The sequence below is a fragment of the Nelusetta ayraudi genome, unplaced genomic scaffold, assembly GCF_046127955.1.
Source record: "Nelusetta ayraudi isolate G7.1 ecotype Tasmania unplaced genomic scaffold, CSIRO-AGI_Nayr_v1 ptg000135l, whole genome shotgun sequence".
Lineage (NCBI taxonomy): Eukaryota > Metazoa > Chordata > Actinopteri > Tetraodontiformes > Monacanthidae > Nelusetta > Nelusetta ayraudi.
Genome location: NW_027466185.1, coordinates 3,820,645 through 3,842,500, shown reverse-complemented (window position 1 = coordinate 3,842,500; position 21,856 = coordinate 3,820,645). Strand labels below are relative to the sequence as shown.

General features: G+C 48.0%; 63 non-coding genes across 63 annotated transcripts; all 63 read right to left on the bottom strand.

The window, feature by feature from the left end:
* Window positions 1-204: 204 nt before the first annotated feature.
* On the bottom strand, window positions 205-323 carry LOC142877689 (5S ribosomal RNA). The gene has a single exon (XR_012923989.1). It is a non-coding gene; the product is annotated as a 5S ribosomal RNA (ribosomal RNA).
* A 229-nt stretch (window positions 324-552) lies between these two features.
* On the bottom strand, window positions 553-671 carry LOC142877688 (5S ribosomal RNA). Its single transcript, XR_012923988.1, has one exon. It is a non-coding gene; the product is annotated as a 5S ribosomal RNA (ribosomal RNA).
* A 226-nt stretch (window positions 672-897) lies between these two features.
* On the bottom strand, window positions 898-1,016 carry LOC142878351 (5S ribosomal RNA). The gene has a single exon (XR_012924622.1). It is a non-coding gene; the product is annotated as a 5S ribosomal RNA (ribosomal RNA).
* Window positions 1,017-1,246: 230 nt separating this feature from the next.
* LOC142877687 (5S ribosomal RNA) lies at window positions 1,247-1,365 on the bottom strand. The gene has a single exon (XR_012923987.1). It is a non-coding gene; the product is annotated as a 5S ribosomal RNA (ribosomal RNA).
* A 226-nt stretch (window positions 1,366-1,591) lies between these two features.
* On the bottom strand, window positions 1,592-1,710 carry LOC142877686 (5S ribosomal RNA). The gene has a single exon (XR_012923986.1). It is a non-coding gene; the product is annotated as a 5S ribosomal RNA (ribosomal RNA).
* A 230-nt stretch (window positions 1,711-1,940) lies between these two features.
* Window positions 1,941-2,059, bottom strand: LOC142877684 (5S ribosomal RNA). Its single transcript, XR_012923984.1, has one exon. It is a non-coding gene; the product is annotated as a 5S ribosomal RNA (ribosomal RNA).
* A 229-nt stretch (window positions 2,060-2,288) lies between these two features.
* LOC142877683 (5S ribosomal RNA) lies at window positions 2,289-2,407 on the bottom strand. The gene has a single exon (XR_012923983.1). It is a non-coding gene; the product is annotated as a 5S ribosomal RNA (ribosomal RNA).
* A 218-nt stretch (window positions 2,408-2,625) lies between these two features.
* On the bottom strand, window positions 2,626-2,744 carry LOC142877682 (5S ribosomal RNA). The gene has a single exon (XR_012923982.1). It is a non-coding gene; the product is annotated as a 5S ribosomal RNA (ribosomal RNA).
* A 230-nt stretch (window positions 2,745-2,974) lies between these two features.
* On the bottom strand, window positions 2,975-3,093 carry LOC142877681 (5S ribosomal RNA). Its single transcript, XR_012923981.1, has one exon. It is a non-coding gene; the product is annotated as a 5S ribosomal RNA (ribosomal RNA).
* Window positions 3,094-3,323: 230 nt separating this feature from the next.
* Window positions 3,324-3,442, bottom strand: LOC142877680 (5S ribosomal RNA). The gene has a single exon (XR_012923980.1). It is a non-coding gene; the product is annotated as a 5S ribosomal RNA (ribosomal RNA).
* Window positions 3,443-3,672: 230 nt separating this feature from the next.
* Window positions 3,673-3,791, bottom strand: LOC142877679 (5S ribosomal RNA). The gene has a single exon (XR_012923979.1). It is a non-coding gene; the product is annotated as a 5S ribosomal RNA (ribosomal RNA).
* A 218-nt stretch (window positions 3,792-4,009) lies between these two features.
* LOC142877678 (5S ribosomal RNA) lies at window positions 4,010-4,128 on the bottom strand. The gene has a single exon (XR_012923978.1). It is a non-coding gene; the product is annotated as a 5S ribosomal RNA (ribosomal RNA).
* Window positions 4,129-4,358: 230 nt separating this feature from the next.
* LOC142877677 (5S ribosomal RNA) lies at window positions 4,359-4,477 on the bottom strand. Its single transcript, XR_012923977.1, has one exon. It is a non-coding gene; the product is annotated as a 5S ribosomal RNA (ribosomal RNA).
* Window positions 4,478-4,706: 229 nt separating this feature from the next.
* Window positions 4,707-4,825, bottom strand: LOC142877675 (5S ribosomal RNA). The gene has a single exon (XR_012923976.1). It is a non-coding gene; the product is annotated as a 5S ribosomal RNA (ribosomal RNA).
* Window positions 4,826-5,043: 218 nt separating this feature from the next.
* On the bottom strand, window positions 5,044-5,162 carry LOC142877674 (5S ribosomal RNA). Its single transcript, XR_012923975.1, has one exon. It is a non-coding gene; the product is annotated as a 5S ribosomal RNA (ribosomal RNA).
* A 222-nt stretch (window positions 5,163-5,384) lies between these two features.
* On the bottom strand, window positions 5,385-5,503 carry LOC142877672 (5S ribosomal RNA). Its single transcript, XR_012923973.1, has one exon. It is a non-coding gene; the product is annotated as a 5S ribosomal RNA (ribosomal RNA).
* Window positions 5,504-5,737: 234 nt separating this feature from the next.
* On the bottom strand, window positions 5,738-5,856 carry LOC142877671 (5S ribosomal RNA). Its single transcript, XR_012923972.1, has one exon. It is a non-coding gene; the product is annotated as a 5S ribosomal RNA (ribosomal RNA).
* Window positions 5,857-6,074: 218 nt separating this feature from the next.
* Window positions 6,075-6,193, bottom strand: LOC142877670 (5S ribosomal RNA). The gene has a single exon (XR_012923971.1). It is a non-coding gene; the product is annotated as a 5S ribosomal RNA (ribosomal RNA).
* A 230-nt stretch (window positions 6,194-6,423) lies between these two features.
* Window positions 6,424-6,542, bottom strand: LOC142877669 (5S ribosomal RNA). Its single transcript, XR_012923970.1, has one exon. It is a non-coding gene; the product is annotated as a 5S ribosomal RNA (ribosomal RNA).
* Window positions 6,543-6,772: 230 nt separating this feature from the next.
* Window positions 6,773-6,891, bottom strand: LOC142877668 (5S ribosomal RNA). The gene has a single exon (XR_012923969.1). It is a non-coding gene; the product is annotated as a 5S ribosomal RNA (ribosomal RNA).
* A 218-nt stretch (window positions 6,892-7,109) lies between these two features.
* On the bottom strand, window positions 7,110-7,226 carry LOC142878587 (5S ribosomal RNA). The gene has a single exon (XR_012924850.1). It is a non-coding gene; the product is annotated as a 5S ribosomal RNA (ribosomal RNA).
* Window positions 7,227-7,456: 230 nt separating this feature from the next.
* LOC142877667 (5S ribosomal RNA) lies at window positions 7,457-7,575 on the bottom strand. Its single transcript, XR_012923968.1, has one exon. It is a non-coding gene; the product is annotated as a 5S ribosomal RNA (ribosomal RNA).
* A 218-nt stretch (window positions 7,576-7,793) lies between these two features.
* Window positions 7,794-7,912, bottom strand: LOC142878586 (5S ribosomal RNA). The gene has a single exon (XR_012924849.1). It is a non-coding gene; the product is annotated as a 5S ribosomal RNA (ribosomal RNA).
* Window positions 7,913-8,130: 218 nt separating this feature from the next.
* LOC142877666 (5S ribosomal RNA) lies at window positions 8,131-8,249 on the bottom strand. Its single transcript, XR_012923967.1, has one exon. It is a non-coding gene; the product is annotated as a 5S ribosomal RNA (ribosomal RNA).
* Window positions 8,250-8,479: 230 nt separating this feature from the next.
* Window positions 8,480-8,598, bottom strand: LOC142877665 (5S ribosomal RNA). Its single transcript, XR_012923966.1, has one exon. It is a non-coding gene; the product is annotated as a 5S ribosomal RNA (ribosomal RNA).
* Window positions 8,599-8,828: 230 nt separating this feature from the next.
* LOC142877664 (5S ribosomal RNA) lies at window positions 8,829-8,947 on the bottom strand. Its single transcript, XR_012923965.1, has one exon. It is a non-coding gene; the product is annotated as a 5S ribosomal RNA (ribosomal RNA).
* Window positions 8,948-9,168: 221 nt separating this feature from the next.
* Window positions 9,169-9,287, bottom strand: LOC142877663 (5S ribosomal RNA). The gene has a single exon (XR_012923964.1). It is a non-coding gene; the product is annotated as a 5S ribosomal RNA (ribosomal RNA).
* Window positions 9,288-9,509: 222 nt separating this feature from the next.
* On the bottom strand, window positions 9,510-9,628 carry LOC142877661 (5S ribosomal RNA). The gene has a single exon (XR_012923962.1). It is a non-coding gene; the product is annotated as a 5S ribosomal RNA (ribosomal RNA).
* Window positions 9,629-9,858: 230 nt separating this feature from the next.
* On the bottom strand, window positions 9,859-9,977 carry LOC142877659 (5S ribosomal RNA). The gene has a single exon (XR_012923961.1). It is a non-coding gene; the product is annotated as a 5S ribosomal RNA (ribosomal RNA).
* Window positions 9,978-10,207: 230 nt separating this feature from the next.
* LOC142877658 (5S ribosomal RNA) lies at window positions 10,208-10,326 on the bottom strand. The gene has a single exon (XR_012923960.1). It is a non-coding gene; the product is annotated as a 5S ribosomal RNA (ribosomal RNA).
* Window positions 10,327-10,556: 230 nt separating this feature from the next.
* Window positions 10,557-10,675, bottom strand: LOC142877657 (5S ribosomal RNA). The gene has a single exon (XR_012923959.1). It is a non-coding gene; the product is annotated as a 5S ribosomal RNA (ribosomal RNA).
* A 218-nt stretch (window positions 10,676-10,893) lies between these two features.
* On the bottom strand, window positions 10,894-11,012 carry LOC142877656 (5S ribosomal RNA). Its single transcript, XR_012923958.1, has one exon. It is a non-coding gene; the product is annotated as a 5S ribosomal RNA (ribosomal RNA).
* A 230-nt stretch (window positions 11,013-11,242) lies between these two features.
* On the bottom strand, window positions 11,243-11,361 carry LOC142877655 (5S ribosomal RNA). The gene has a single exon (XR_012923957.1). It is a non-coding gene; the product is annotated as a 5S ribosomal RNA (ribosomal RNA).
* Window positions 11,362-11,591: 230 nt separating this feature from the next.
* On the bottom strand, window positions 11,592-11,710 carry LOC142877654 (5S ribosomal RNA). The gene has a single exon (XR_012923956.1). It is a non-coding gene; the product is annotated as a 5S ribosomal RNA (ribosomal RNA).
* A 218-nt stretch (window positions 11,711-11,928) lies between these two features.
* Window positions 11,929-12,047, bottom strand: LOC142877653 (5S ribosomal RNA). Its single transcript, XR_012923955.1, has one exon. It is a non-coding gene; the product is annotated as a 5S ribosomal RNA (ribosomal RNA).
* Window positions 12,048-12,265: 218 nt separating this feature from the next.
* On the bottom strand, window positions 12,266-12,384 carry LOC142877652 (5S ribosomal RNA). The gene has a single exon (XR_012923954.1). It is a non-coding gene; the product is annotated as a 5S ribosomal RNA (ribosomal RNA).
* Window positions 12,385-12,614: 230 nt separating this feature from the next.
* Window positions 12,615-12,733, bottom strand: LOC142877651 (5S ribosomal RNA). The gene has a single exon (XR_012923953.1). It is a non-coding gene; the product is annotated as a 5S ribosomal RNA (ribosomal RNA).
* A 221-nt stretch (window positions 12,734-12,954) lies between these two features.
* LOC142877648 (5S ribosomal RNA) lies at window positions 12,955-13,073 on the bottom strand. The gene has a single exon (XR_012923951.1). It is a non-coding gene; the product is annotated as a 5S ribosomal RNA (ribosomal RNA).
* A 222-nt stretch (window positions 13,074-13,295) lies between these two features.
* On the bottom strand, window positions 13,296-13,414 carry LOC142878250 (5S ribosomal RNA). The gene has a single exon (XR_012924526.1). It is a non-coding gene; the product is annotated as a 5S ribosomal RNA (ribosomal RNA).
* A 230-nt stretch (window positions 13,415-13,644) lies between these two features.
* Window positions 13,645-13,763, bottom strand: LOC142877647 (5S ribosomal RNA). Its single transcript, XR_012923950.1, has one exon. It is a non-coding gene; the product is annotated as a 5S ribosomal RNA (ribosomal RNA).
* A 218-nt stretch (window positions 13,764-13,981) lies between these two features.
* On the bottom strand, window positions 13,982-14,100 carry LOC142877646 (5S ribosomal RNA). Its single transcript, XR_012923949.1, has one exon. It is a non-coding gene; the product is annotated as a 5S ribosomal RNA (ribosomal RNA).
* Window positions 14,101-14,318: 218 nt separating this feature from the next.
* LOC142877645 (5S ribosomal RNA) lies at window positions 14,319-14,437 on the bottom strand. The gene has a single exon (XR_012923948.1). It is a non-coding gene; the product is annotated as a 5S ribosomal RNA (ribosomal RNA).
* A 218-nt stretch (window positions 14,438-14,655) lies between these two features.
* LOC142877644 (5S ribosomal RNA) lies at window positions 14,656-14,774 on the bottom strand. Its single transcript, XR_012923947.1, has one exon. It is a non-coding gene; the product is annotated as a 5S ribosomal RNA (ribosomal RNA).
* A 230-nt stretch (window positions 14,775-15,004) lies between these two features.
* Window positions 15,005-15,123, bottom strand: LOC142878504 (5S ribosomal RNA). The gene has a single exon (XR_012924769.1). It is a non-coding gene; the product is annotated as a 5S ribosomal RNA (ribosomal RNA).
* A 222-nt stretch (window positions 15,124-15,345) lies between these two features.
* LOC142877642 (5S ribosomal RNA) lies at window positions 15,346-15,464 on the bottom strand. The gene has a single exon (XR_012923946.1). It is a non-coding gene; the product is annotated as a 5S ribosomal RNA (ribosomal RNA).
* Window positions 15,465-15,693: 229 nt separating this feature from the next.
* Window positions 15,694-15,812, bottom strand: LOC142877641 (5S ribosomal RNA). The gene has a single exon (XR_012923945.1). It is a non-coding gene; the product is annotated as a 5S ribosomal RNA (ribosomal RNA).
* Window positions 15,813-16,030: 218 nt separating this feature from the next.
* LOC142877640 (5S ribosomal RNA) lies at window positions 16,031-16,149 on the bottom strand. The gene has a single exon (XR_012923944.1). It is a non-coding gene; the product is annotated as a 5S ribosomal RNA (ribosomal RNA).
* A 218-nt stretch (window positions 16,150-16,367) lies between these two features.
* On the bottom strand, window positions 16,368-16,486 carry LOC142877639 (5S ribosomal RNA). Its single transcript, XR_012923943.1, has one exon. It is a non-coding gene; the product is annotated as a 5S ribosomal RNA (ribosomal RNA).
* Window positions 16,487-16,704: 218 nt separating this feature from the next.
* On the bottom strand, window positions 16,705-16,823 carry LOC142877638 (5S ribosomal RNA). Its single transcript, XR_012923942.1, has one exon. It is a non-coding gene; the product is annotated as a 5S ribosomal RNA (ribosomal RNA).
* Window positions 16,824-17,057: 234 nt separating this feature from the next.
* Window positions 17,058-17,176, bottom strand: LOC142878503 (5S ribosomal RNA). Its single transcript, XR_012924768.1, has one exon. It is a non-coding gene; the product is annotated as a 5S ribosomal RNA (ribosomal RNA).
* Window positions 17,177-17,398: 222 nt separating this feature from the next.
* Window positions 17,399-17,517, bottom strand: LOC142877636 (5S ribosomal RNA). Its single transcript, XR_012923940.1, has one exon. It is a non-coding gene; the product is annotated as a 5S ribosomal RNA (ribosomal RNA).
* A 218-nt stretch (window positions 17,518-17,735) lies between these two features.
* On the bottom strand, window positions 17,736-17,854 carry LOC142878363 (5S ribosomal RNA). Its single transcript, XR_012924633.1, has one exon. It is a non-coding gene; the product is annotated as a 5S ribosomal RNA (ribosomal RNA).
* A 230-nt stretch (window positions 17,855-18,084) lies between these two features.
* Window positions 18,085-18,203, bottom strand: LOC142878430 (5S ribosomal RNA). Its single transcript, XR_012924698.1, has one exon. It is a non-coding gene; the product is annotated as a 5S ribosomal RNA (ribosomal RNA).
* A 218-nt stretch (window positions 18,204-18,421) lies between these two features.
* LOC142877635 (5S ribosomal RNA) lies at window positions 18,422-18,540 on the bottom strand. Its single transcript, XR_012923939.1, has one exon. It is a non-coding gene; the product is annotated as a 5S ribosomal RNA (ribosomal RNA).
* Window positions 18,541-18,769: 229 nt separating this feature from the next.
* On the bottom strand, window positions 18,770-18,888 carry LOC142878396 (5S ribosomal RNA). The gene has a single exon (XR_012924666.1). It is a non-coding gene; the product is annotated as a 5S ribosomal RNA (ribosomal RNA).
* A 230-nt stretch (window positions 18,889-19,118) lies between these two features.
* Window positions 19,119-19,237, bottom strand: LOC142878227 (5S ribosomal RNA). Its single transcript, XR_012924504.1, has one exon. It is a non-coding gene; the product is annotated as a 5S ribosomal RNA (ribosomal RNA).
* A 218-nt stretch (window positions 19,238-19,455) lies between these two features.
* On the bottom strand, window positions 19,456-19,574 carry LOC142877634 (5S ribosomal RNA). Its single transcript, XR_012923938.1, has one exon. It is a non-coding gene; the product is annotated as a 5S ribosomal RNA (ribosomal RNA).
* Window positions 19,575-19,803: 229 nt separating this feature from the next.
* Window positions 19,804-19,922, bottom strand: LOC142877633 (5S ribosomal RNA). The gene has a single exon (XR_012923937.1). It is a non-coding gene; the product is annotated as a 5S ribosomal RNA (ribosomal RNA).
* Window positions 19,923-20,151: 229 nt separating this feature from the next.
* Window positions 20,152-20,270, bottom strand: LOC142877632 (5S ribosomal RNA). Its single transcript, XR_012923936.1, has one exon. It is a non-coding gene; the product is annotated as a 5S ribosomal RNA (ribosomal RNA).
* A 230-nt stretch (window positions 20,271-20,500) lies between these two features.
* Window positions 20,501-20,619, bottom strand: LOC142877631 (5S ribosomal RNA). The gene has a single exon (XR_012923935.1). It is a non-coding gene; the product is annotated as a 5S ribosomal RNA (ribosomal RNA).
* A 230-nt stretch (window positions 20,620-20,849) lies between these two features.
* Window positions 20,850-20,968, bottom strand: LOC142877630 (5S ribosomal RNA). Its single transcript, XR_012923934.1, has one exon. It is a non-coding gene; the product is annotated as a 5S ribosomal RNA (ribosomal RNA).
* A 234-nt stretch (window positions 20,969-21,202) lies between these two features.
* Window positions 21,203-21,321, bottom strand: LOC142878502 (5S ribosomal RNA). Its single transcript, XR_012924767.1, has one exon. It is a non-coding gene; the product is annotated as a 5S ribosomal RNA (ribosomal RNA).
* Window positions 21,322-21,543: 222 nt separating this feature from the next.
* On the bottom strand, window positions 21,544-21,662 carry LOC142877629 (5S ribosomal RNA). The gene has a single exon (XR_012923933.1). It is a non-coding gene; the product is annotated as a 5S ribosomal RNA (ribosomal RNA).
* Window positions 21,663-21,856: the final 194 nt, after the last annotated feature.

Here is a 21,856-nt window from a genome sequence, read left to right as displayed (position 1 = left end):
TATAAACCTGCAGCATGGAGGAAGTGCACCTTGCCTATGAAGCCGTGCATGTGGTGTTCATTTATTCATTCATTCATTCATTCATTTAGTTAGTTAGTTAGTTAGTTTGTGAGTTTGTTTAAATGAACCGCCAGCAAAAAACAGTTTGTCTTGTGATTTCCTCACAAAGTTGCACGTGGAAAAAGCACCCCTGCCGGGACAAAAAGCTTACGGCACCTGGTATTCCCAGGCGGTCTCCCATCCAAGTACTAACCAGGCCCGACCCTGCTTAGCTTCCGAGATCAGACGAGATCGGGCGTTCTCAGGGTGGTATGGCCGTAAGCGAGAGACGCTGTTGCAAACAGGCCTTATAAACCTGCAGCATGGAGGAAGTGCACCTTGCCTATGAAGCCGTGCATGTGGTGTTCATTTATTCATTCATTCATTCATTCATTTAGTTAGTTAGTTAGTTAGTTTGTGAGTTTGTTTAAATGAACCGCCAGCAAAAAACAGTTTGTCTTGTGATTTCCTCACAAAGTTGCACGTGGAAACAGCACCCCTGCCGGGACAAAAAGCTTACGGCACCTGGTATTCCCAGGCGGTCTCCCATCCAAGTACTAACCAGGCCCGACCCTGCTTAGCTTCCGAGATCAGACGAGATCGGGCGTTCTCAGGGTGGTATGGCCGTAAGCGAGAGACGCTGTTGCAAACAGGCCTTATAAACCTGCAGCATGGAGGAAGTGCACCTTGCCTATGAAGCCGTGCATGTGGTGTTCATTTATTCATTCATTCATTTAGTTAGTTAGTTAGTTAGTTAGTTTGTGAGTTTGTTTAAATGAACCGGCAGCAAAAAACAGTTTGTCTTGTGATTTCCTCATAAAGTTGCACGTGGAAACAGCACCCCCTGCCGGGACAAAAAGCTTACGGCACCTGGTATTCCCAGGCGGTCTCCCATCCAAGTACTAACCAGGCCCGACCCTGCTTAGCTTCCGAGATCAGACGAGATCGGGCGTTCTTAGGGTGGTATGGCCGTAAGCGAGAGACGCTGTTGCAAACAGGCCTTATAAACCTGCAGCATGGAGGAAGTGCACCTTGCCTATGAAGCCGTGCATGTGGTGTTCATTTATTCATTCATTCATTCATTCATTTAGTTAGTTAGTTAGTTAGTTTGTGAGTTTGTTTAAATGAACCGGCAGCAAAAAACAGTTTGTCTTGTGATTTCCTCATAAAGTTGCACGTGGAAACAGCACCCCCTGCCGGGACAAAAAGCTTACGGCACCTGGTATTCCCAGGCGGTCTCCCATCCAAGTACTAACCAGGCCCGACCCTGCTTAGCTTCCGAGATCAGACGAGATCGGGCGTTCTCAGGGTGGTATGGCCGTAAGCGAGAGACGCTGTTGCAAACAGGCCTTATAAACCTGCAGCATGGAGGAAGTGCACCTTGCCTATGAAGCCGTGCATGTGGTGTTCATTTATTCATTCATTCATTTAGTTAGTTAGTTAGTTAGTTAGTTTGTGAGTTTGTTTAAATGAACCGCCAGCAAAAAACAGTTTGTCTTGTGATTTCCTCATAAAGTTGCACGTGGAAACAGCACCCCCTGCCGGGACAAAAAGCTTACGGCACCTGGTATTCCCAGGCGGTCTCCCATCCAAGTACTAACCAGGCCCGACCCTGCTTAGCTTCCGAGATCAGACGAGATCGGGCGTTCTCAGGGTGGTATGGCCGTAAGCGAGAGACGCTGTTGCAAACAGGCCTTATAAACCTGCAGCATGGAGGAAGTGCACCTTGCCTATGAAGCCGTGCATGTGGTGTTCATTTATTCATTCATTCATTCATTCATTTAGTTAGTTAGTTAGTTAGTTTGTGAGTTTGTTTAAATGAACCGCCAGCAAAAAACAGTTTGTCTTGTGATTTCCTCATAAAGTTGCACGTGGAAACAGCACCCCCTGCCGGGACAAAAAGCTTACGGCACCTGGTATTCCCAGGCGGTCTCCCATCCAAGTACTAACCAGGCCCGACCCTGCTTAGCTTCCGAGATCAGACGAGATCGGGCGTTCTCAGGGTGGTATGGCCGTAAGCGAGAGACGCTGTTGCAAACAGGCCTTATAAACCTGCAGCATGGAGGAAGTGCACCTTGCCTATGAAGCCGTGCATGTGGTGTTCATTTATTCATTCATTCAATCATTCATTTAGTTAGTTAGTTAGTTAGTTTGTGAGTTTGTTTAAATGAACCGCCAGCAAAAAACAGTTTGTCTTGTGATTTCCTCACAAAGTTGCACGTGGAAAAAGCACCCCTGCCGGGACAAAAAGCTTACGGCACCTGGTATTCCCAGGCGGTCTCCCATCCAAGTACTAACCAGGCCCGACCCTGCTTAGCTTCCGAGATCAGACGAGATCGGGCGTTCTCAGGGTGGTATGGCCGTAAGCGAGAGACGCTGTTGCAAACAGGCCTTATAAACCTGCAGCATGGAGGAAGTGCACCTTGCCTATGAAGCCGTGCATGTGGTGTTCATTTATTCATTCATTCATTTAGTTAGTTAGTTAGTTTGTGAGTTTGTTTAAATGAACCGGCAGCAAAAAACAGTTTGTCTTGTGATTTCCTCATAAAGTTGCACGTGGAAACAGCACCCCCTGCCGGGACAAAAAGCTTACGGCACCTGGTATTCCCAGGCGGTCTCCCATCCAAGTACTAACCAGGCCCGACCCTGCTTAGCTTCCGAGATCAGACGAGATCGGGCGTTCTCAGGGTGGTATGGCCGTAAGCGAGAGACGCTGTTGCAAACAGGCCTTATAAACCTGCAGCATGGAGGAAGTGCACCTTGCCTATGAAGCCGTGCATGTGGTGTTCATTTATTCATTCATTCATTCATTCATTTAGTTAGTTAGTTAGTTAGTTTGTGAGTTTGTTTAAATGAACCGGCAGCAAAAAACAGTTTGTCTTGTGATTTCCTCATAAAGTTGCACGTGGAAACAGCACCCCCTGCCGGGACAAAAAGCTTACGGCACCTGGTATTCCCAGGCGGTCTCCCATCCAAGTACTAACCAGGCCCGACCCTGCTTAGCTTCCGAGATCAGACGAGATCGGGCGTTCTCAGGGTGGTATGGCCGTAAGCGAGAGACGCTGTTGCAAACAGGCCTTATAAACCTGCAGCATGGAGGAAGTGCACCTTGCCTATGAAGCCGTGCATGTGGTGTTCATTTATTCATTCATTCATTCATTCATTTAGTTAGTTAGTTAGTTAGTTTGTGAGTTTGTTTATATGAACCGCCAGCAAAAAACAGTTTGTCTTGTGATTTCCTCATAAAGTTGCACGTGGAAACAGCACCCCCTGCCGGGACAAAAAGCTTACGGCACCTGGTATTCCCAGGCGGTCTCCCATCCAAGTACTAACCAGGCCCGACCCTGCTTAGCTTCCGAGATCAGACGAGATCGGGCGTTCTCAGGGTGGTATGGCCGTAAGCGAGAGACGCTGTTGCAAACAGGCCTTATAAACCTGCAGCATGGAGGAAGTGCACCTTGCCTATGAAGCCGTGCATGTGGTGTTCATTTATTCATTCATTCATTCATTCATTTAGTTAGTTAGTTAGTTAGTTTGTGAGTTTGTTTATATGAACCGCCAGCAAAAAACAGTTTGTCTTGTGATTTCCTCATAAAGTTGCACGTGGAAACAGCACCCCCTGCCGGGACAAAAAGCTTACGGCACCTGGTATTCCCAGGCGGTCTCCCATCCAAGTACTAACCAGGCCCGACCCTGCTTAGCTTCCGAGATCAGACGAGATCGGGCGTTCTCAGGGTGGTATGGCCGTAAGCGAGAGACGCTGTTGCAAACAGGCCTTATAAACCTGCAGCATGGAGGAAGTGCACCTTGCCTATGAAGCCGTGCATGTGGTGTTCATTTATTCATTCATTCATTTAGTTAGTTAGTTAGTTTGTGAGTTTGTTTAAATGAACCGGCAGCAAAAAACAGTTTGTCTTGTGATTTCCTCATAAAGTTGCACGTGGAAACAGCACCCCCTGCCGGGACAAAAAGCTTACGGCACCTGGTATTCCCAGGCGGTCTCCCATCCAAGTACTAACCAGGCCCGACCCTGCTTAGCTTCCGAGATCAGACGAGATCGGGCGTTCTCAGGGTGGTATGGCCGTAAGCGAGAAACGCTGTTGCAAACAGGCCTTATAAACCTGCAGCATGGAGGAAGTGCACCTTGCCTATGAAGCCGTGCATGTGGTGTTCATTTATTCATTCATTCATTCATTCATTTAGTTAGTTAGTTAGTTAGTTTGTGAGTTTGTTTATATGAACCGGCAGCAAAAAACAGTTTGTCTTGTGATTTCCTCATAAAGTTGCACGTGGAAACAGCACCCCCTGCCGGGACAAAAAGCTTACGGCACCTGGTATTCCCAGGCGGTCTCCCATCCAAGTACTAACCAGGCCCGACCCTGCTTAGCTTCCGAGATCAGACGAGATCGGGCGTTCTCAGGGTGGTATGGCCGTAAGCGAGAGACGCTGTTGCAAACAGGCCTTATAAACCTGCAGCATGGAGGAAGTGCACCTTGCCTATGAAGCCGTGCATGTGGTGTTCATTTATTCATTCATTCATTCATTCATTTAGTTAGTTAGTTAGTTAGTTTGTGAGTTTGTTTAAATGAACCGGCAGCAAAAAACAGTTTGTCTTGTGATTTCCTCACAAAGTTGCACGTGGAAACAGCACCCCTGCCGGGACAAAAAGCTTACGGCACCTGGTATTCCCAGGCGGTCTCCCATCCAAGTACTAACCAGGCCCGACCCTGCTTAGCTTCCGAGATCAGACGAGATCGGGCGTTCTCAGGGTGGTATGGCCGTAAGCGAGAGACGCTGTTGCAAACAGGCCTTATAAACCTGCAGCATGGAGGAAGTGCACCTTGCCTATGAAGCCGTGCATGTGGTGTTCATTTATTCATTCATTCATTTAGTTAGTTAGTTAGTGTGTGAGTTTGTTTAAATGAACCGGCAGCAAAAAACAGTTTGTCTTGTGATTTCCTCATAAAGTTGCACGTGGAAACAGCACCCCCTGCCGGGACAAAAAGCTTACGGCACCTGGTATTCCCAGGCGGTCTCCCATCCAAGTACTAACCAGGCCCGACCCTGCTTAGCTTCCGAGATCAGACGAGATCGGGCGTTCTCAGGGTGGTATGGCCGTAAGCGAGAGACGCTGTTGCAAACAGGCCTTATAAACCTGCAGCATGGAGGAAGTGCACCTTGCCTATGAAGCCGTGCATGTGGTGTTCATTTATTCATTCATTCATTTAGTTAGTTAGTTAGTTAGTTTGTGAGTTTGTTTAAATGAACCGGCAGCAAAAAACAGTTTGTCTTGTGATTTCCTCATAAAGTTGCACGTGGAAACAGCACCCCTTGCCGGGACAAAAAGCTTACGGCACCTGGTATTCCCAGGCGGTCTCCCATCCAAGTACTAACCAGGCCCGACCCTGCTTAGCTTCCGAGATCAGACGAGATCGGGCGTTCTCAGGGTGGTATGGCCGTAAGCGAGAAACGCTGTTGCAAACAGGCCTTATAAACCTGCAGCATGGAGGAAGTGCACCTTGCCTATGAAGCCGTGCATGTGGTGTTCATTTATTCATTCATTCATTCATTCATTCATTTAGTTAGTTAGTTAGTTAGTTTGTGAGTTTGTTTATATGAACCGCCAGCAAAAAACAGTTTGTCTTGTGATTTCCTCATAAAGTTGCACGTGGAAACAGCACCCCCTGCCGGGACAAAAAGCTTACGGCACCTGGTATTCCCAGGCGGTCTCCCATCCAAGTACTAACCAGGCCCGACCCTGCTTAGCTTCCGAGATCAGACGAGATCGGGCGTTCTCAGGGTGGTATGGCCGTAAGCGAGAGACGCTGTTGCAAACAGGCCTTATAAACCTGCAGCATGGAGGAAGTGCACCTTGCCTATGAAGCCGTGCATGTGGTGTTCATTTATTCATTCATTCATTTAGTTAGTTAGTTAGTTTGTGAGTTTGTTTAAATGAACCGGCAGCAAAAAACAGTTTGTCTTGTGATTTCCTCATAAAGTTGCACGTGGAAACAGCACCCCCTGCCGGGACAAAAAGCTTACGGCACCTGGTATTCCCAGGCGGTCTCCCATCCAAGTACTAACCAGGCCCGACCCTGCTTAGCTTCCGAGATCAGACGAGATCGGGCGTTCTCAGGGTGGTATGGCCGTAAGCGAGAGACGCTGTTGCAAACAGGCCTTATAAACCTGCAGCATGGAGGAAGTGCACCTTGCCTATGAAGCCGTGCATGTGGTGTTCATTTATTCATTCATTCATTCATTCATTTAGTTAGTTAGTTAGTTAGTTTGTGAGTTTGTTTATATGAACCGCCAGCAAAAAACAGTTTGTCTTGTGATTTCCTCATAAAGTTGCACGTGGAAACAGCACCCCCTGCCGGGACAAAAAGCTTACGGCACCTGGTATTCCCAGGCGGTCTCCCATCCAAGTACTAACCAGGCCCGACCCTGCTTAGCTTCCGAGATCAGACGAGATCGGGCGTTCTCAGGGTGGTATGGCCGTAAGCGAGAGACGCTGTTGCAAACAGGCCTTATAAACCTGCAGCATGGAGGAAGTGCACCTTGCCTATGAAGCCGTGCATGTGGTGTTCATTTATTCATTCATTCATTCATTCATTTAGTTAGTTAGTTAGTTAGTTTGTGAGTTTGTTTATATGAACCGCCAGCAAAAAACAGTTTGTCTTGTGATTTCCTCATAAAGTTGCACGTGGAAACAGCACCCCCTGCCGGGACAAAAAGCTTACGGCACCTGGTATTCCCAGGCGGTCTCCCATCCAAGTACTAACCAGGCCCGACCCTGCTTAGCTTCCGAGATCAGACGAGATCGGGCGTTCTCAGGGTGGTATGGCCGTAAGCGAGAGACGCTGTTGCAAACAGGCCTTATAAACCTGCAGCATGGAGGAAGTGCACCTTGCCTATGAAGCCGTGCATGTGGTGTTCATTTATTCATTCATTCATTTAGTTAGTTAGTTAGTTTGTGAGTTTGTTTAAATGAACCGGCAGCAAAAAACAGTTTGTCTTGTGATTTCCTCATAAAGTTGCACGTGGAAACAGCACCCCCTGCCGGGACAAAAAGCTTACGGCACCTGGTATTCCCAGGCGGTCTCCCATCCAAGTACTAACCAGGCCCGACCCTGCTTAGCTTGAGATCAGACGAGATCGGGCGTTCTCAGGGTGGTATCGCCGTAAGCGAGAGACGCTGTTGCAAACAGGCCTTATAAACCTGCAGCATGGAGGAAGTGCACCTTGCCTATGAAGCCGTGCATGTGGTGTTCATTTATTCATTCATTCATTCATTCATTTAGTTAGTTAGTTAGTTAGTTTGTGAGTTTGTTTATATGAACCGGCAGCAAAAAACAGTTTGTCTTGTGATTTCCTCATAAAGTTGCACGTGGAAACAGCACCCCCTGCCGGGACAAAAAGCTTACGGCACCTGGTATTCCCAGGCGGTCTCCCATCCAAGTACTAACCAGGCCCGACCCTGCTTAGCTTCCGAGATCAGACGAGATCGGGCGTTCTCAGGGTGGTATGGCCGTAAGCGAGAGACGCTGTTGCAAACAGGCCTTATAAACCTGCAGCATGGAGGAAGTGCACCTTGCCTATGAAGCCGTGCATGTGGTGTTCATTTATTCATTCATTCATTTAGTTAGTTAGTTAGTTTGTGAGTTTGTTTAAATGAACCGCCAGCAAAAAACAGTTTGTCTTGTGATTTCCTCATAAAGTTGCACGTGGAAACAGCACCCCCTGCCGGGACAAAAAGCTTACGGCACTTGGTATTCCCAGGCTGTCTCCCATCCAAGTACTAACCAGGCCCGACCCTGCTTAGTTTCCGAGATCAGACGAGATCGGGCGTTCTCAGGGTGGTATGGCCGTAAGCGAGAGACGCTGTTGCAAATAGGCCTTATAAACCTGCAGCATGGAGGAAGTGCACCTTGCCTATGAAGCCGTGCATGTGGTGTTCATTTATTCATTCATTCATTTAGTTAGTTAGTTAGTTAGTGAGTTTGTTTAAATGAACCGGCAGCAAAAAACAGTTTGTCTTGTGATTTCCTCATAAAGTTGCACGTGGAAACAGCACCCCCTGCCGGGACAAAAAGCTTACGGCACCTGGTATTCCCAGGCGGTCTCCCATCCAAGTACTAACCAGGCCCGACCCTGCTTAGCTTCCGAGATCAGACGAGATCGGGCGTTCTCAGGGTGGTATGGCCGTAAGCGAGAGACGCTGTTGCAAACAGGCCTTATAAACCTGCAGCATGGAGGAAGTGCACCTTGCCTATGAAGCCGTGCATGTGGTGTTCATTTATTCATTCATTCATTTAGTTAGTTTGTTCGTTTGTGAGTTAGTTTGTGAGTTTGTTTAAATGAACCGGCAGCAAAAAACAGTTTGTCTTGTGATTTCCTCATAAAGTTGCACGTGGAAACAGCACCCCCTGCCGGGACAAAAAGCTTACGGCACCTGGTATTCCCAGGCGGTCTCCCATCCAAGTACTAACCAGGCCCGACCCTGCTTAGCTTCCGAGATCAGACGAGATCGGGCGTTCTCAGGGTGGTATGGCCGTAAGCGAGAGACGCTGTTGCAAACAGGCCTTATAAACCTGCAGCATGGAGGAAGTGCACCTTGCCTATGAAGCCGTGCATGTGGTGTTCATTTATTAGTTCATTCATTCATTCATTTAGTTAGTTAGTTAGTTAGTTTGTGAGTTTGTTTATATGAACCGCCAGCAAAAAACAGTTTGTCTTGTGATTTCCTCATAAAGTTGCACGTGGAAACAGCACCCCCTGCCGGGACAAAAAGCTTACGGCACCTGGTATTCCCAGGCGGTCTCCCATCCAAGTACTAACCAGGCCCGACCCTGCTTAGCTTCCGAGATCAGACGAGATCGGGCGTTCTCAGGGTGGTATGGCCGTAAGCGAGAGACGCTGATGCAAACAGGCCTTATAAACCTGCAGCATGGAGGAAGTGCACCTTGCCTATGAAGCCGTGCATGTGGTGTTCATTTATTCATTCATTCATTTAGTTAGTTAGTTAGTTAGTTTGTGAGTTTGTTTAAATGAACCGGCAGCAAAAAACAGTTTGTCTTGTGATTTCCTCATAAAGTTGCACGTGGAAACAGCACCCCTGCCGGGACAAAAAGCTTACGGCACCTGGTATTCCCAGGCGGTCTCCCATCCAAGTACTAACCAGGCCCGACCCTGCTTAGCTTCCGAGATCAGACGAGATCGGGCGTTCTCAGGGTGGTATGGCCGTAAGCGAGAGACGCTGTTGCAAACAGGCCTTATAAACCTGCAGCATGGAGGAAGTGCACCTTGCCTATGAAGCCGTGCATGTGGTGTTCATTTATTCATTCATTCATTTAGTTAGTTAGTTAGTTAGTTTGTGAGTTTGTTTAAATGAACCGGCAGCAAAAAACAGTTTGTCTTGTGATTTCCTCATAAAGTTGCACGTGGAAACAGCACCCCCTGCCGGGACAAAAAGCTTACGGCACCTGGTATTCCCAGGCGGTCTCCCATCCAAGTACTAACCAGGCCCGACCCTGCTTAGCTTCCGAGATCAGACGAGATCGGGCGTTCTCAGGGTGGTATGGCCGTAAGCGAGAGACGCTGTTGCAAACAGGCCTTATAAACCTGCAGCATGGAGGAAGTGCACCTTGCCTATGAAGCCGTGCATGTGGTGTTCATTTATTCATTCATTCATTCATTCATTTAGTTAGTTAGTTAGTTAGTTTGTGAGTTTGTTTAAATGAACCGGCAGCAAAAAACAGTTTGTCTTGTGATTTCCTCATAAAGTTGCACGTGGAAACAGCACCCCCTGCCGGGACAAAAAGCTTACGGCACCTGGTATTCCCAGGCGGTCTCCCATCCAAGTACTAACCAGGCCCGACCCTGCTTAGCTTCCGAGATCAGACGAGATCGGGCGTTCTCAGGGTGGTATGGCCGTAAGCGAGAGACGCTGTTGCAAACAGGCCTTATAAACCTGCAGCATGGAGGAAGTGCACCTTGCCTATGAAGCCGTGCATGTGGTGTTCATTTATTCATTCATTCATTCATTCATTTAGTTAGTTAGTTAGTTAGTTTGTGAGTTTGTTTATATGAACCGCCAGCAAAAAACAGTTTGTCTTGTGATTTCCTCATAAAGTTGCACGTGGAAACAGCACCCCCTGCCGGGACAAAAAGCTTACGGCACCTGGTATTCCCAGGCGGTCTCCCATCCAAGTACTAACCAGGCCCGACCCTGCTTAGCTTCCGAGATCAGACGAGATCGGGCGTTCTCAGGGTGGTATGGCCGTAAGCGAGAGACGCTGTTGCAAACAGGCCTTATAAACCTGCAGCATGGAGGAAGTGCACCTTGCCTATGAAGCCGTGCATGTGGTGTTCATTTATTCATTCATTCATTTAGTTAGTTAGTTAGTTTGTGAGTTAGTTTGTGAGTTTGTTTAAATGAACCGGCAGCAAAAAACAGTTTGTCTTGTGATTTCCTCACAAAGTTGCACGTGGAAACAGCACCCCCTGCCGGGACAAAAAGCTTACGGCACCTGGTATTCCCAGGCGGTCTCCCATCCAAGTACTAACCAGGCCCGACCCTGCTTAGCTTCCGAGATCAGACGAGATCGGGCGTTCTCAGGGTGGTATGGCCGTAAGCGAGAGACGCTGTTGCAAACAGGCCTTATAAACCTGCAGCATGGAGGAAGTGCACCTTGCCTATGAAGCCGTGCATGTGGTGTTCATTTATTCATTCATTCATTTAGTTAGTTAGTTAGTTTGTGAGTTTGTTTAAATGAACCGGCAGCAAAAAACAGTTTGTCTTGTGATTTCCTCATAAAGTTGCACGTGGAAACAGCACCCCCTGCCGGGACAAAAAGCTTACGGCACCTGGTATTCCCAGGCGGTCTCCCATCCAAGTACTAACCAGGCCCGACCCTGCTTAGCTTCCGAGATCAGACGAGATCGGGCGTTCTCAGGGTGGTATGGCCGTAAGCGAGAGACGCTGTTGCAAACAGGCCTTATAAACCTGCAGCATGGAGGAAGTGCACCTTGCCTATGAAGCCGTGCATGTGGTGTTCATTTATTCATTCATTCATTCATTCATTTAGTTAGTTAGTTAGTTAGTTTGTGAGTTTGTTTATATGAACCGCCAGCAAAAAACAGTTTGTCTTGTGATTTCCTCATAAAGTTGCACGTGGAAACAGCACCCCCTGCCGGGACAAAAAGCTTACGGCACCTGGTATTCCCAGGCGGTCTCCCATCCAAGTACTAACCAGGCCCGACCCTGCTTAGCTTCCGAGATCAGACGAGATCGGGCGTTCTCAGGGTGGTATGGCCGTAAGCGAGAGACGCTGTTGCAAACAGGCCTTATAAACCTGCAGCATGGAGGAAGTGCACCTTGCCTATGAAGCCGTGCATGTGGTGTTCATTTATTCATTCATTCATTTAGTTAGTTAGTTAGTTTGTGAGTTAGTTTGTGAGTTTGTTTAAATGAACCGGCAGCAAAAAACAGTTTGTCTTGTGATTTCCTCACAAAGTTGCACGTGGAAACAGCACCCCCTGCCGGGACAAAAAGCTTACGGCACCTGGTATTCCCAGGCGGTCTCCCATCCAAGTACTAACCAGGCCCGACCCTGCTTAGCTTCCGAGATCAGACGAGATCGGGCGTTCTCAGGGTGGTATGGCCGTAAGCGAGAGACGCTGTTGCAAACAGGCCTTATAAACCTGCAGCATGGAGGAAGTGCACCTTGCCTATGAAGCCGTGCATGTGGTGTTCATTTATTCATTCATTCATTTAGTTAGTTAGTTAGTTTGTGAGTTTGTTTAAATGAACCGGCAGCAAAAAACAGTTTGTCTTGTGATTTCCTCATAAAGTTGCACGTGGAAACAGCACCCCCTGCCGGGACAAAAAGCTTACGGCACCTGGTATTCCCAGGCGGTCTCCCATCCAAGTACTAACCAGGCCCGACCCTGCTTAGCTTCCGAGATCAGACGAGATCGGGCGTTCTCAGGGTGGTATGGCCGTAAGCGAGAGACGCTGTTGCAAACAGGCCTTATAAACCTGCAGCATGGAGGAAGTGCACCTTGCCTATGAAGCCGTGCATGTGGTGTTCATTTATTCATTCATTCATTTAGTTAGTTAGTTAGTTTGTGAGTTTGTTTAAATGAACCGGCAGCAAAAAACAGTTTGTCTTGTGATTTCCTCACAAAGTTGCACGTGGAAACAGCACCCCCTGCCGGGACAAAAAGCTTACGGCACCTGGTATTCCCAGGCGGTCTCCCATCCAAGTACTAACCAGGCCCGACCCTGCTTAGCTTCCGAGATCAGACGAGATCGGGCGTTCTCAGGGTGGTATGGCCGTAAGCGAGAGACGCTGTTGCAAACAGGCCTTATAAACCTGCAGCATGGAGGAAGTGCACCTTGCCTATGAAGCCGTGCATGTGGTGTTCATTTATTAGTTCATTCATTCATTCATTTAGTTAGTTAGTTAGTTAGTTTGTGAGTTTGTTTATATGAACCGCCAGCAAAAAACAGTTTGTCTTGTGATTTCCTCATAAAGTTGCACGTGGAAACAGCACCCCCTGCCGGGACAAAAAGCTTACGGCACCTGGTATTCCCAGGCGGTCTCCCATCCAAGTACTAACCAGGCCCGACCCTGCTTAGCTTCCGAGATCAGACGAGATCGGGCGTTCTCAGGGTGGTATGGCCGTAAGCGAGAGACGCTGATGCAAACAGGCCTTATAAACCTGCAGCATGGAGGAAGTGCACCTTGCCTATGAAGCCGTGCATGTGGTGTTCATTTATTCATTCATTCATTTAGTTAGTTAGTTAGTTAGTTTGTGAGTTTGTTTAAATGAACCGCCAGCAAAAAACAGTTTGTCTTGTGATTTCCTCATAAAGTTGCACGTGGAAACAGCACCCCTGCCGGGACAAAAAGCTTACGGCACCTGGTATTCCCAGGCGGTCTCCCATCCAAGTACTAACCAGGCCCGACCCTGCTTAGCTTCCGAGATCAGACGAGATCGGGCGTTCTCAGGGTGGTATGGCCGTAAGCGAGAGACGCTGTTGCAAACAGGCCTTATAAACCTGCAGCATGGAGGAAGTGCACCTTGCCTATGAAGCCGTGCATGTGGTGTTCATTTATTCATTCATTCATTTAGTTAGTTAGTTAGTTAGTTTGTGAGTTTGTTTAAATGAACCGGCAGCAAAAAACAGTTTGTCTTGTGATTTCCTCATAAAGTTGCACGTGGAAACAGCACCCCCTGCCGGGACAAAAAGCTTACGGCACCTGGTATTCCCAGGCGGTCTCCCATCCAAGTACTAACCAGGCCCGACCCTGCTTTGCTTCCGAGATCAGACGAGATCGGGCGTTCTCAGGGTGGTATGGCCGTAAGCGAGAGACGCTGTTGCAAACAGGCCTTATAAACCTGCAGCATGGAGGAAGTGCACCTTGCCTATGAAGCCGTGCATGTGGTGTTCATTTATTCATTCATTCATTCATTCATTTAGTTAGTTAGTTAGTTAGTTTGTGAGTTTGTTTAAATGAACCGCCAGCAAAAAACAGTTTGTCTTGTGATTTCCTCACAAAGTTGCACGTGGAAACAGCACCCCCTGCCGGGACAAAAAGCTTACGGCACCTGGTATTCCCAGGCGGTCTCCCATCCAAGTACTAACCAGGCCCGACCCTGCTTAGCTTCCGAGATCAGACGAGATCGGGCGTTCTCAGGGTGGTATGGCCGTAAGCGAGAGACGCTGTTGCAAACAGGCCTTATAAACCTGCAGCATGGAGGAAGTGCACCTTGCCTATGAAGCCGTGCATGTGGTGTTCATTTATTCATTCATTCATTTAGTTAGTTAGTTAGTTTGTGAGTTTGTTTAAATGAACCGGCAGCAAAAAACAGTTTGTCTTGTGATTTCCTCATAAAGTTGCACGTGGAAACAGCACCCCCTGCCGGGACAAAAAGCTTACGGCACCTGGTATTCCCAGGCGGTCTCCCATCCAAGTACTAACCAGGCCCGACCCTGCTTAGCTTCCGAGATCAGACGAGATCGGGCGTTCTCAGGGTGGTATGGCCGTAAGCGAGAGACGCTGTTGCAAACAGGCCTTATAAACCTGCAGCATGGAGGAAGTGCACCTTGCCTATGAAGCCGTGCATGTGGTGTTCATTTATTCATTCATTCATTTAGTTAGTTAGTTAGTTTGTGAGTTTGTTTAAATGAACCGGCAGCAAAAAACAGTTTGTCTTGTGATTTCCTCATAAAGTTGCACGTGGAAACAGCACCCCCTGCCGGGACAAAAAGCTTACGGCACCTGGTATTCCCAGGCGGTCTCCCATCCAAGTACTAACCAGGCCCGACCCTGCTTAGCTTCCGAGATCAGACGAGATCGGGCGTTCTCAGGGTGGTATGGCCGTAAGCGAGAGACGCTGTTGCAAACAGGCCTTATAAACCTGCAGCATGGAGGAAGTGCACCTTGCCTATGAAGCCGTGCATGTGGTGTTCATTTATTCATTCATTCATTTAGTTAGTTAGTTAGTTTGTGAGTTTGTTTAAATGAACCGGCAGCAAAAAACAGTTTGTCTTGTGATTTCCTCATAAAGTTGCACGTGGAAACAGCACCCCCTGCCGGGACAAAAAGCTTACGGCACCTGGTATTCCCAGGCGGTCTCCCATCCAAGTACTAACCAGGCCCGACCCTGCTTAGCTTCCGAGATCAGACGAGATCGGGCGTTCTCAGGGTGGTATGGCCGTAAGCGAGAGACGCTGTTGCAAACAGGCCTTATAAACCTGCAGCATGGAGGAAGTGCACCTTGCCTATGAAGCCGTGCATGTGGTGTTCATTTATTCATTCATTCATTCATTCATTTAGTTAGTTAGTTAGTTAGTTTGTGAGTTTGTTTATATGAACCGCCAGCAAAAAACAGTTTGTCTTGTGATTTCCTCATAAAGTTGCACGTGGAAACAGCACCCCCTGCCGGGACAAAAAGCTTACGGCACCTGGTATTCCCAGGCTGTCTCCCATCCAAGTACTAACCAGGCCCGACCCTGCTTAGCTTCCGAGATCAGACGAGATCGGGCGTTCTCAGGGTGGTATGGCCGTAAGCGAGAGACGCTGATGCAAACAGGCCTTATAAACCTGCAGCATGGAGGAAGTGCACCTTGCCTATGAAGCCGTGCATGTGGTGTTCATTTATTCATTCATTCATTTAGTTAGTTAGTTAGTTAGTTTGTGAGTTTGTTTAAATGAACCGGCAGCAAAAAACAGTTTGTCTTGTGATTTCCTCATAAAGTTGCACGTGGAAACAGCACCCCCTGCCGGGACAAAAAGCTTACGGCACCTGGTATTCCCAGGCGGTCTCCCATCCAAGTACTAACCAGGCCCGACCCTGCTTAGCTTCCGAGATCAGACGAGATCGGGCGTTCTCAGGGTGGTATGGCCGTAAGCGAGAGACGCTGTTGCAAACAGGCCTTATAAACCTGCAGCATGGAGGAAGTGCACCTTGCCTATGAAGCCGTGCATGTGGTGTTCATTTATTCATTCATTCATTCATTCATTTAGTTAGTTAGTTAGTTAGTTTGTGAGTTTGTTTAAATGAACCGCCAGCAAAAAACAGTTTGTCTTGTGATTTCCTCACAAAGTTGCACGTGGAAACAGCACCCCTGCCGGGACAAAAAGCTTACGGCACCTGGTATTCCCAGGCGGTCTCCCATCCAAGTACTAACCAGGCCCGACCCTGCTTAGCTTCCGAGATCAGACGAGATCGGGCGTTCTCAGGGTGGTATGGCCGTAAGCGAGAGACGCTGTTGCAAACAGGCCTTATAAACCTGCAGCATGGAGGAAGTGCACCTTGCCTATGAAGCCGTGCATGTGGTGTTCATTTATTCATTCATTCATTTAGTTAGTTAGTTAGTTTGTGAGTTTGTTTAAATGAACCGGCAGCAAAAAACAGTTTGTCTTGTGATTTCCTCATAAAGTTGCACGTGGAAACAGCACCCCCTGCCGGGACAAAAAGCTTACGGCACCTGGTATTCCCAGGCGGTCTCCCATCCAAGTACTAACCAGGCCCGACCCTGCTTAGCTTCCGAGATCAGACGAGATCGGGCGTTCTCAGGGTGGTATGGCCGTAAGCGAGAGACGCTGTTGCAAACAGGCCTTATAAACCTGCAGCATGGAGGAAGTGCACCTTGCCTATGAAGCCGTGCATGTGGTGTTCATTTATTCATTCATTCATTTAGTTAGTTAGTTAGTTTGTGAGTTTGTTTAAATGAACCGGCAGCAAAAAACAGTTTGTCTTGTGATTTCCTCATAAAGTTGCACGTGGAAACAGCACCCCCTGCCGGGACAAAAAGCTTACGGCACCTGGTATTCCCAGGCGGTCTCCCATCCAAGTACTAACCAGGCCCGACCCTGCTTAGCTTCCGAGATCAGACGAGATCGGGCGTTCTCAGGGTGGTATGGCCGTAAGCGAGAGACGCTGTTGCAAACAGGCCTTATAAACCTGCAGCATGGAGGAAGTGCACCTTGCCTATGAAGCCGTGCATGTGGTGTTCATTTATTCATTCATTCATTTAGTTAGTTAGTTAGTTTGTGAGTTTGTTTAAATGAACCGGCAGCAAAAAACAGTTTGTCTTGTGATTTCCTCATAAAGTTGCACGTGGAAACAGCACCCCCTGCCGGGACAAAAAGCTTACGGCACCTGGTATTCCCAGGCGGTCTCCCATCCAAGTACTAACCAGGCCCGACCCTGCTTAGCTTCCGAGATCAGACGAGATCGGGCGTTCTCAGGGTGGTATGGCCGTAAGCGAGAGACGCTGTTGCAAACAGGCCTTATAAACCTGCAGCATGGAGGAAGTGCACCTTGCCTATGAAGCCGTGCATGTGGTGTTCATTTATTCATTCATTCATTCATTCATTTAGTTAGTTAGTTAGTTAGTTAGTTTGTGAGTTTGTTTATATGAACCGCCAGCAAAAAACAGTTTGTCTTGTGATTTCCTCATAAAGTTGCACGTGGAAACAGCACCCCCTGCCGGGACAAAAAGCTTACGGCACCTGGTATTCCCAGGCTGTCTCCCATCCAAGTACTAACCAGGCCCGACCCTGCTTAGCTTCCGAGATCAGACGAGATCGGGCGTTCTCAGGGTGGTATGGCCGTAAGCGAGAGACGCTGATGCAAACAGGCCTTATAAACCTGCAGCATGGAGGAAGTGCACCTTGCCTATGAAGCCGTGCATGTGGTGTTCATTTATTCATTCATTCATTTAGTTAGTTAGTTAGTTAGTTTGTGAGTTTGTTTAAATGAACCGGCAGCAAAAAACAGTTTGTCTTGTGATTTCCTCATAAAGTTGCACGTGGAAACAGCACCCCCTGCCGGGAAAAAAAGCTTACGGCACCTGGTATTCCCAGGCGGTCTCCCATCCAAGTACTAACCAGGCCCGACCCTGCTTAGCTTCCGAGATCAGACGAGATCGGGCGTTCTCAGGGTGGTATGGCCGTAAGCGAGAGACGCTGTTGCAAACAGGCCTTATAAACCTGCAGCATGGAGGAAGTGCACCTTGCCTATGAAGCCGTGCATGTGGTGTTCATTTATTCATTCATTCATTTAGTTAGTTAGTTAGTTTGTGAGTTTGTTTAAATGAACCGGCAGCAAAAAACAGTTTGTCTTGTGATTTCCTCATAAAGTTGCACGTGGAAACAGCACCCCCTGCCGGGACAAAAAGCTTACGGCACCTGGTATTCCCAGGCGGTCTCCCATCCAAGTACTAACCAGGCCCGACCATGCTTAGCTTCCGAGATCAGACGAGATCGGGCGTTCTCAGGGTGGTATGGCCGTAAGCGAGAAACGCTGTTGCAAACAGGCCTTATAAACCTGCAGCATGGAGGAAGTGCACCTTGCCTATGAAGCCGTGCATGTGGTGTTCATTTATTCATTCATTCATTCATTCATTTAGTTAGTTAGTTAGTTAGTTTGTGAGTTTGTTTATATGAACCGCCAGCAAAAAACAGTTTGTCTTGTGATTTCCTCATAAAGTTGCACGTGGAAACAGCACCCCCTGCCGGGACAAAAAGCTTACGGCACCTGGTATTCCCAGGCGGTCTCCCATCCAAGTACTAACCAGGCCCGACCCTGCTTAGCTTACGAGATCAGACGAGATCGGGCGTTCTCAGGGTGGTATGGCCGTAAGCGAGAGACGCTGTTGCAAACAGGCCTTATAAACCTGCAGCATGGAGGAAGTGCACCTTGCCTATGAAGCCGTGCATGTGGTGTTCATTTATTCATTCATTCATTTAGTTAGTTAGTTAGTTTGTGAGTTTGTTTAAATGAACCGGCAGCAAAAAACAGTTTGTCTTGTGATTTCCTCATAAAGTTGCACGTGGAAACAGCACCCCCTGCCGGGACAAAAAGCTTACGGCACCTGGTATTCCCAGGCGGTCTCCCATCCAAGTACTAACCAGGCCCGACCCTGCTTAGCTTCCGAGATCAGACGAGATCGGGCGTTCTCAGGGTGGTATGGCCGTAAGCGAGAGACGCTGTTGCAAACAGGCCTTATAAACCTGCAGCATGGAGGAAGTGCACCTTGCCTATGAAGCCGTGCATGTGGTGTTCATTTATTCATTCATTCATTCATTCATTTAGTTAGTTAGTTAGTTAGTTTGTGAGTTTGTTTAAATGAACCGCCAGCAAAAAACAGTTTGTCTTGTGATTTCCTCACAAAGTTGCACGTGGAAACAGCACCCCTGCCGGGACAAAAAGCTTACGGCACCTGGTATTCCCAGGCGGTCTCCCATCCAAGTACTAACCAGGCCCGACCCTGCTTAGCTTCCGAGATCAGACGAGATCGGGCTTTCTCAGGGTGGTATGGCCGTAAGCGAGAGACGCTGTTGCAAACAGGCCTTATAAACCTGCAGCATGGAGGAAGTGCACCTTGCCTATGAAGCCGTGCATGTGGTGTTCATTTATTCATTCATTCATTCATTCATTTAGTTAGTTAGTTAGTTAGTTTGTGAGTTTGTTTAAATGAACTGGCAGCAAAAAACAGTTTGTCTTGTGATTTCCTCATAAAGTTGCACGTGGAAACAGCACCCCCTGCCGGGACAAAAAGCTTACGGCACCTGGTATTCCCAGGCGGACTCCCATCCAAGTACTAACCAGGCCCGACCCTGCTTAGCTTCCGAGATCAGACGAGATCGGGCGTTCTCAGGGTGGTATGGCCGTAAGCGAGAGACGCTGTTGCAAACAGGCCTTATAAACCTGCAGCATGGAGGAAGTGCACCTTGTCTATGAAGCCGTGCATGTGGTGTTCATTTATTCATTCATTCATTTAGTTAGTTAGTTAGTTTGTGAGTTTGTTTAAATGAACCGGCAGCAAAAAACAGTTTGTCTTGTGATTTCCTCATAAAGTTGCACGTGGAAACAGCACCCCCTGCCGGGACAAAAAGCTTACGGCACCTGGTATTCCCAGGCGGTCTCCCATCCAAGTACTAACCAGGCCCGACCCTGCTTAGCTTCCGAGATCAGACGAGATCGGGCGTTCTCAGGGTGGTATGGCCGTAAGCGAGAGACGCTGTTGCAAACAGGCCTTATAAACCTGCAGCATGGAGGAAGTGCACCTTGCCTATGAAGCCGTGCATGTGGTGTTCATTTATTCATTCATTCATTCATTCATTTAGTTAGTTAGTTAGTTAGTTTGTGAGTTTGTTTAAATGAACCGCCAGCAAAAAACAGTTTGTCTTGTGATTTCCTCACAAAGTTTTACGTGGAAACAGCACCCCTGCCGGGACAAAAAGCTTACGGCACCTGGTATTCCCAGGCGGTCTCCCATCCAAGTACTAACCAGGCCCGACCCTGCTTAGCTTCCGAGATCAGACGAGATCGGGCGTTCTCAGGGTGGTATGGCCGTAAGCGAGAGACGCTGTTGCAAACAGGCCTTATAAACCTGCAGCATGGAGGAAGTGCACCTTGCCTATGAAGCCGTGCATGTGGTGTTCATTTATTCATTCATTCATTCATTCATTTAGTTAGTTAGTTAGTTAGTTTGTGAGTTTGTTTAAATGAACCGCCAGCAAAAAACAGTTTGTCTTGTGATTTCCTCACAAAGTTGCACGTGGACACAGCACCCCTGCCGGGACAAAAAGCTTACGGCACCTGGTATTCCCAGGCGGTCTCCCATCCAAGTACTAACCAGGCCCGACCCTGCTTAGCTTCCGAGATCAGACGAGATCGGGCGTTCTCAGGGTGGTATGGCCGTAAGCGAGAGACGCTGTTGCAAACAGGCCTTATAAACCTGCAGCATGGAGGAAGTGCACCTTGCCTATGAAGCCGTGCATGTGGTGTTCATTTATTCATTCATTCATTCATTCATTTAGTTAGTTAGTTAGTTAGTTTGTGAGTTTGTTTATATGAACCGCCAGCAAAAAACAGTTTGTCTTGTGATTTCCTCATAAAGTTGCACGTGGAAACAGCACCCCCTGCCGGGACAAAAAGCTTACGGCACCTGGTATTCCCAGGCGGTCTCCCATCCAAGTACTAACCAGGCCCGACCCTGCTTAGCTTCCGAGATCAGACGAGATCGGGCGTTCTCAGGGTGGTATGGCCGTAAGCGAGAGACGCTGTTGCAAACAGGCCTTATAAACCTGCAGCATGGAGGAAGTGCACCTTGCCTATGAAGCCGTGCATGTGGTGTTCATTTATTCATTCATTCATTCATTCATTTAGTTAGTTAGTTAGTTAGTTTGTGAGTTTGTTTATATGAACCGCCAGCAAAAAACAGTTTGTCTTGTGATTTCCTCATAAAGTTGCACGTGGAAACAGCACCCCCTGCCGGGACAAAAAGCTTACGGCACCTGGTATTCCCAGGCGGTCTCCCATCCAAGTACTAACCAGGCCCGACCCTGCTTAGCTTCCGAGATCAGACGAGATCGGGCGTTCTCAGGGTGGTATGGCCGTAAGCGAGAGACGCTGTTGCAAACAGGCCTTATAAACCTGCAGCATGGAGGAAGTGCACCTTGCCTATGAAGCCGTGCATGTGGTGTTCATTTATTCATTCATTCATTCATTCATTTAGTTAGTTAGTTAGTTAGTTAGTTTGTGAGTTTGTTTATATGAACCGCCAGCAAAAAACAGTTTGTCTTGTGATTTCCTCATAAAGTTGCACGTGGAAACAGCACCCCCTGCCGGGACAAAAAGCTTACGGCACCTGGTATTCCCAGGCTGTCTCCCATCCAAGTACTAACCAGGCCCGACCCTGCTTAGCTTCCGAGATCAGACGAGATCGGGCGTTCTCAGGGTGGTATGGCCGTAAGCGAGAGACGCTGATGCAAACAGGCCTTATAAACCTGCAGCATGGAGGAAGTGCACCTTGCCTATGAAGCCGTGCATGTGGTGTTCATTTATTCATTCATTCATTTAGTTAGTTAGTTAGTTAGTTTGTGAGTTTGTTTAAATGAACCGGCAGCAAAAAACAGTTTGTCTTGTGATTTCCTCATAAAGTTGCACGTGGAAACAGCACCCCCTGCCGGGAAAAAAAGCTTACGGCACCTGGTATTCCCAGGCGGTCTCCCATCCAAGTACTAACCAGGCCCGACCCTGCTTAGCTTCCGAGATCAGACGAGATCGGGCGTTCTCAGGGTGGTATGGCCGTAAGCGAGAGACGCTGTTGCAAACAGGCCTTATAAACCTGCAGCATGGAGGAAGTGCACCTTGCCTATGAAGCCGTGCATGTGGTGTTCATTTATTCATTCATTCATTTAGTTAGTTAGTTAGTTTGTGAGTTTGTTTAAATGAACCGGCAGCAAAAAACAGTTTGTCTTGTGATTTCCTCATAAAGTTGCACGTGGAA